Here is a 7,500-nt window from a genome sequence, read left to right on the forward strand (position 1 = left end):
AAGGCTAATTCAATATACATTGGTTGCTGCAATAGGTATCATAGGACTGTTCAAATGACAATGGTTTTGTTACAAAGGAACACAAAGAAGCATGCCGATAGGAGACCTTTTGGTCCATAGCTAGGTCGGATGCGAAAAAATTATAATAATTATAAATAAATAGATAAATGAATAAATGTATAAAATATAGATAAATGAATAAATGAAATATAGTAATATAGATAATAATGAGTTAAATAAATGAGTAAATAGATAGATAAATAAATGAATGAATATATAGGTAAATTCAAATAATAAAAAACAGGTAAATAGTAAATAACAATAAGTTAGCAGATAAATAATAATAAACGATAATGAAACAAATGATAATAAACACACAGACAAATAATGACAAACAGATGAATTAACATCACAAGCAATTTACAATGGAACTGGACACCTAGGAATGAAAATGTCTATTACTAACCAAGATTGTAACATCAACCACCAAATAATTCCATCAGTCGTCCCCAGATTCAAACCGAGGCTTGCGAGAACACAAAGCCGACGCTGTACCAACTAAGATATCGGGTGTCTAAAATTCAGATCAACCAACAAAATAACCCCAGGGGAGAGTTTTTTGCAAATTCATAATACCACATAGTACCTATGTGCCACATAATCACATGATGGTGCACCTCTATGTGGATACACAAATGCCTTTCTGTGTCAGGGTGTGCATGTAGCAGGAAAGCGATGAGATGGTTTTGTTTGTTTGTTGGTGTGTGATGCCTGATTGAGGCGTCAGGCGAACCCAACGAGGTTAGGGTTTGGGTAGGAATGTTTTGGGGGAGTTTAAGTTAGGAACTAAGATGACGTGACTACAGAATAAGGTTAGAGGCTGATAGAGGGAATATTTACAAAGAAACAAGAAAAAATAAAACCACTTGATGCACATGCCTCCTTCGCTAAACGCTAATTAGTCACTTAAACTTTTCTACTTTCATCTCTGATCCACGGAAAGCTAAACTCACTTTATGGCAACAACTCGAAATTCACTGATGCCATTTTGTGTGAATTTTCCACAATTTTGTGTGGAAAATTTGAAAAATTATATGTAGAATTTGAAGAATTATATGTTGCAATGAACTCTATTTGTGCATAAAATAATTCCTTCTTTTCGTGGGAAATGTGTGGAAATCCAGATTTCCTTGTGCGAATTTTGTGAAAAAACAACAACACATTTGTGGAAACTGACACAGATCACAGTGGCAACGCTGAATCGAGCCAATCAAATGAAGCCATTGACAGAAAAGGAATCTTGATTTTTCTCAGACTAACTGAAATCAAGTACATTTCCCTTTTCTAACTTTAGCGTTTGATTCCGTCGAATCGATTCTAGATACGAGACGATTTCCTCTTTTAGATAGAAAAGGTCATACGGGTTAGTAATAGAAGGGGATTAAGGGTGGATATTTAACAGCCAATGGGGGAGAGAGAGAGAGAGAGAGAGAGAGAGAGAGAGAGAGAGAGAGAGAGAGAGAGAGAGAGAGAGAGAGAGAGAGAGAGAGAGAGAGAGAGAGTGAGAGAGAGAGAGAGAGAGAGTGAGAGAGAGAGAGAGAGAGAGAGAGAGAGAGAGAGAGAGAGAGAGAGAGAGAGAGAGAGAGAGAGAGAGAGAGAGAGAGAGAGAGAGAGAGAGAGAGAGAGAGAGAGAGAGAGGGAAAGAGAAAAGTAGATAGATAGATAGACAGATAGATAAGTAGATAGATAGATTGATAGATAGATAGATAGATAGATAGATAGATAGATAGATAGATAGATAGATAGATAGATAGATAGATAGATAGATAGATAGATAGATAGATAGATAGATAGATAAATAGATAGATAGATAGATAGGTAGATAGATAGATAGATAGATAGATAGATAGAGAGAGAGAGAGAGAGAGAGAGAACAATAGTCATTTTGAATGTTTATACACAACGCGGATGCAGCATTCAATGAATAGATATACTTTTTACAGCGAAAGCGAAATGGAAATGAGATTTAAACGTAATCTGCACAGAGGGAAGTAAATAACAAAATAGAATTGACACGGAAAATAGTAACATAGTACATGAGCGATATGCTTGTTTGTGTTTAATTCACACACGGATTTTGTGTGTGTGTGTGTGTGTGTGTGTGTGTGTGTGTGTGTGTGTGTGTGTGTGTGTGTGTGTGTGTGTGTGTGTGTGTGTGTGTGTGTGTGTGTGTGTGTGTGTGTGTGTGTATGTGTGTGTGTTTATGTGTGTGTGTGTGTGTGTGTGTGTGTGTGTGTGTGTGTAATTCACTATGGTTTTGAATCACGTGTTGGACTCTTAATCGATAGCTATTACCCTCCCGGATGAGAGCTCAGAGCTCCTATATGACCGATCTATGGGTAATGCTGTGACCTTACACGCACACACACACACCCAACTCCCTGCCCAAAAGAAGTGGAGTAACGACTCACAGCGCAGTGACACTGAAATCATTTCAGCCCTGGGCGGGATTCGAACTCGGACCGCTGTAGCAGTGGTTGCAAACGCTACCATTGCACCGTGTGTGTGTGTGTGTGTGTGTATGTATGTATGCATGTATGTATGTGTATTTATCTAGTTGTATTTTGCGGGAGAAGGGCTATGCTCGTAGAGACCCGCAGTTGTATTTTTCCGCATCCAGTTCTTTCTTAAAGTCATGTACAGTTTTAGCACTCACTGCTCGCCCTCCGAACTCAAGAAACCTCCCTTAAACTCCTCCTTCAGTAGACTTCGGACCTTAAATCGGATAACACTTAAAGTGAGGTCCCACCGAGACTCGAACTCGGATCGCTGGATTCAAAGTCCAGAGTGCTAGCCATTACACCATGGGACCGACATGTATCGAGGGGAATAATAACTGTTTTGTCTTTCACTTTATTCCATGTATCTATCACTCTGTGTGGAAAGCTGTTCTTTTTCAGATCTCTTCTATAGCTGTCCTTCTTAAGTTTCTTCTCGTGTCCCCTTGTATTTCTTCTGTCCCATTTAAGTAGATCATCCCTATCAAGGATTTCCATCCCTTTCATAATTCTATAGATGGTTATCAAATCGCCTCTTTCTCTTCTTTGCTCCAGAGTTAATAAGTTTAGTTTGTCCAGTCATTCTTCGTATGTTAACGTGTGTGTGTGTGTGTGTGTGTGTGTGTGTGTGTGTGTGTGTGTGTGTGTGTGTGTGTGTGTGTGTGTGTGTGTGTGTGTGTGTGTGTGTTTGGGTTTGTGTGTGTCTGATGAGTTTGAGGGTTGATATTCACTCATGTATTAATATATGAATGAATGAATGAATGAATTATTTAATCTATCGATCTATCTACTTATCTATACATTCATTTATTTTCTATTAATTTACTTATATTTGTTCAATTTTTGTGTAACAAGTAACTCGAATAAGGATATATAGAAAGCTTAAAATCTGATAGCCTATTGGGTCTGTTATGAGAAATTTATTTCTCAGGACTTAGAAAAAATAAAAATTCTTTGCAAAGAGAACGTAGTAATGACATTCAGTTAATTTTATTGCATACCAATACTGAAACAGAAAAGAATCTGCATATCATATGACGTAAGTTTTGCTAATATGTTACTGAAGTGAACTGATTTTTTTCTGAAATAAAAATTCATAGCTAATTTAGATTCTACGCAGGATAAATGAATAGGTAGGTAAATAAATAAATGAAAAATAAACAAATGAATTCATAGATAAATAAATAAATGAATTAATAGATAGATGATTATATAGATAAATGAATATGTTAAAAAATATATGATAAGATAAGGGAATTTAAGATAAAACTGAAAAGATAAAGAGACAAAACAATCTCTTGGTTAGGAAGAGATTAAGTTAATCTTAATCTTAGTTTTTCAGATACTGCTGTGTTCAGGAATGCTTTTTTTATTTATTTATTTTATCTATTTTTTCATCTATCAATTTTTATAAACATTGGCATGCATAAAGGTTGTGGGGTTTGACAATTTCATTACATCTCCGTAAAAAAGAATGAAAAAATACACAAATAAATAAATAAATAAATAAATAAATAAATAAATAAATAAACAAGTAAATAAATAAATAAATAAATAAATAAATAAATAAATAAATAAACAAGTAAATAAATAAATGAATAAATATATAGATAAAATACTAAATAGATAACTAACTAACTAACTAACTAACTAACTATCTATATAACTAAGTAACTAGCTAACTAACTAAATAAATAAATATATAAATAAACAAATAAATAGATAAATAAATAAATAAGTAAATAAATAAACGAATAAACAAACAAATAAATAATAAATAAATAAATAAACAAATAAATAAATAAGTAAATACATAGATAGATAAATAAATAAGTAGATTAATAAATAGATAAATGAATAGATAAATAAATAAATAGTAAATAAATAAATAAATGAGCAAATAAATAAATAAACAAAAAAACAAATAAATAAATAAATAATAATTAAAACAAATAAATAGATGATAATAAAAATAAACAAGTAAACAGAAAAATGAACGAATAAACATATAAAAAAAAAATAGATAGATTTTGAGTCTGATAACATTCGGATAAAAATCTGTCTCAACGACATCATCCTAATCATTTATATTTAATTAGACGAAATCATAATTTCATCTTTTAAACCGATTTCCTTAACATGTCCGATGCTCATAATAACAACTTACTTTGCTTATGTCAGTGCTTCAAAACATATTCTAGGATTTCACTATAAACCCACTATCGGAGAAATAATAACGGAAAATACAGGGAAACTGTATATTTCGACTACTATCTGTAGTCCACTTCTAGGATGTTATTTTAAACGCGCTGAGAACAAGGTAAAATACTTTAAATCTTTTCCTATTCTAAGCATTGGTGTTATAGTTACAAGAAATCTAGAAAGTCGGACATAAATGTCTTATATCCATGTACCAGTAAACAGTTCTCTTTATCTAACTTCTAGACATTACAAAGGATTACAAAGGCGGAGCATGCCGACAAGAGACCTTTTGATCCATATCTAGGTCGGATGCCAAAAAAAAAAAAAAAAAAAAAAAAAAAAAAAAAAAAAAAAAATCATATTAATAATAAATTAAAACTATAATAATGTAAATAACAAATAAAATACATAAATAAATGCATAGGTATAGTTTATTCATTATTAGAAGAGGTGGTTTAAGGTGGAACGATATTTATCTAACCTTGATTGAGCCAGCTGGCTCGTTATTCGTTTTCCAGCTGTCAGATGGTTCCGGTGGCATGAATGACTCTAAATACAAACAAACAAGTAAACAAACAAATACACAAACAAGTCATGAAATAAGTAAGTAGCAAACAAACATCCTGAAACATTAGTACCTTGTTTCCTAAGTCCCTTTAATTACCTTTATCCTAGAAAAGGAAAACAAACATACACACAGACATGTCTTGAAACAAACAAGTAATATAATTGACAAATAAACAGACAAACTAAAATGTTAGTTCTTGGTACCATATGTAACTCTACCTTTACAAAACACATACTCACACACACACACGACTCGGTGGCGCGGTTGGTAGAGTCCCAGACTCTCAGTACAGCGGTGCCGGCGGTACCTGGTTCGAATCCTACCCAGGGCAGAAATTATTTCAGTATCGCTGCGCTTCGAGTCGTTACTCCAACTCTCGTGGGCGGGCAGTTGGGTGTGTGTGTGCGTGTAAGGTCATGGCATTACCCATAGATCGGTCGTACAAGCTCTGAGCTCTCTTCCTGGAGGGAAATAGCTGTCGATCACGAGTCCAACACGTGATCCAAAGACCAAGGTGAATCTCACACACACACACACACACACACACACACACACACACATGCGCACACACACACACACACACACACACACACACACACACACACACACTCTCGCGGTTGGTAGAGTCCCAGACTATCAGTACGGCGGTGCCGGCGGTACCTGGTTCGAATCCTGCCCAGGGCTGAAATTATTTCAGTATCGCTGCGCTTCGAGTCGTTACTCCAACTCTCGTGGGCGGGGAGTTGGGTGTGTGTGTGTGTGTGTGTGCGTGTAAGGTCATAGCATTACCCATAGATCGGTCATACGAGCTCTGAGCTCTCTTCCGGGAGGGAAATAGCTGTCGATCACGAGTCCAACATGTGATCCAAAGACCAAGGTGAAACACACACACACACACACACACACACACACACACACACACACACACACACACACACACACACACACACACACACACACACACACACACACACACACACACACACACACACAAACAGAAAATGGAACAAGGAAGCAAAACAACAGGGAAGCTAGCTAAATCACTCGTTCTTTGTACCTCTTGTTTGTCGCCGATCCCATTGTCTGTCGGGTGTTGTTGACGTTCCTTCTGTGACTGCATCATAGTGTCACAAACTCATCAGGGCAGAAAAGAACAAGATAATTACCACTCCGACCTCAGAACGCACGTTTGTACAGGTCCATGAAAACCCCACAGTGATTTTCTACTCAGAATGAAATTGCCTTTGATTTTTATTTTTATTTTGAGATGCAGTATGAGAAATTCCTATTTTAGAATATCTATAGTATATCTGTCTAGCCAGTTATAGTTTTCTCTTGAGAACTGGGGAAATCTTTCTTACAATCTTGCGTTTAAAGAGTCATATTTCAATTAAATTGCTGAATATCATATTAAGACTTTGAATTGAAAAATGAAACATATATTGAAGTAGCAAGATCAGGCAAAGATTTATTTTTGGGTAAAGACAGTCAAAGCAGCGTTCTTCTGTTGTAAATTAGAAGATTATATTAAACTTTTTCTTTGATTCTGTCAGAACTACGAAGCACCACTTTCAGAACATAAAAAGGATATTATGAATTTACTAGGAAGAGATTGTACACTCATTAAGCCTTCTGATACCAACGCTCGCTCGAACGCACACACACACACACACACATACATACACACACACACACACACAAACACACACACACACACACACACACACACACACACACACACACACACACACACACACACACACACACACACACACACACACACACACACACACACACACACACACACACACACACACACACACACACACACACACACACACACACACACACACACACACACATATATGTAAAAATGACAAATATGGAGGTGAGGTGACAAAATGAAAAGTTAAGGCTAGAGTATAGAGTTTTATTCAGAACCAGACGTTTCGACCTCTTGGGTCATCCTCAGTGGACTGAAAATAGAAAAAAAAAAAATCAAAATCCGTCAACAGCTTTCATTGTGATCTGACGACCCTGCGTGACCTCACCCCGGTCTCATTTTCTCACACTTGCCAACCGCCAGCTGTGCGGACGTTTGAGCCCAGGACATAAACCCCCCACGAGAATTAGTAGTGTTTTCGGTAGCAATGTATGCCGCCTCCAAAGCTT

The 7,500-nt window shown here is 35.9% G+C and overlaps 1 protein-coding gene and 1 non-coding gene across 2 annotated transcripts in view; both read right to left on the reverse strand.

The window, feature by feature from the left end:
• Positions 1-7,500, reverse strand: part of LOC143024372 (uncharacterized) — a 336,035-nt gene that overhangs the window by 7,872 nt on the left and 320,663 nt on the right. The gene's annotated exons all lie outside the window — the stretch shown is intronic.
• TRNAQ-UUG (transfer RNA glutamine (anticodon UUG)) lies at positions 2,801-2,872 on the reverse strand. The gene has a single exon. It is a non-coding gene; the product is annotated as a tRNA-Gln (tRNA).

This window comes from Oratosquilla oratoria, chromosome 4, assembly GCF_046742065.1.
Source record: "Oratosquilla oratoria isolate Oo_2021 chromosome 4, ASM4674206v1, whole genome shotgun sequence".
NCBI lineage: Eukaryota > Metazoa > Arthropoda > Malacostraca > Stomatopoda > Squillidae > Oratosquilla > Oratosquilla oratoria.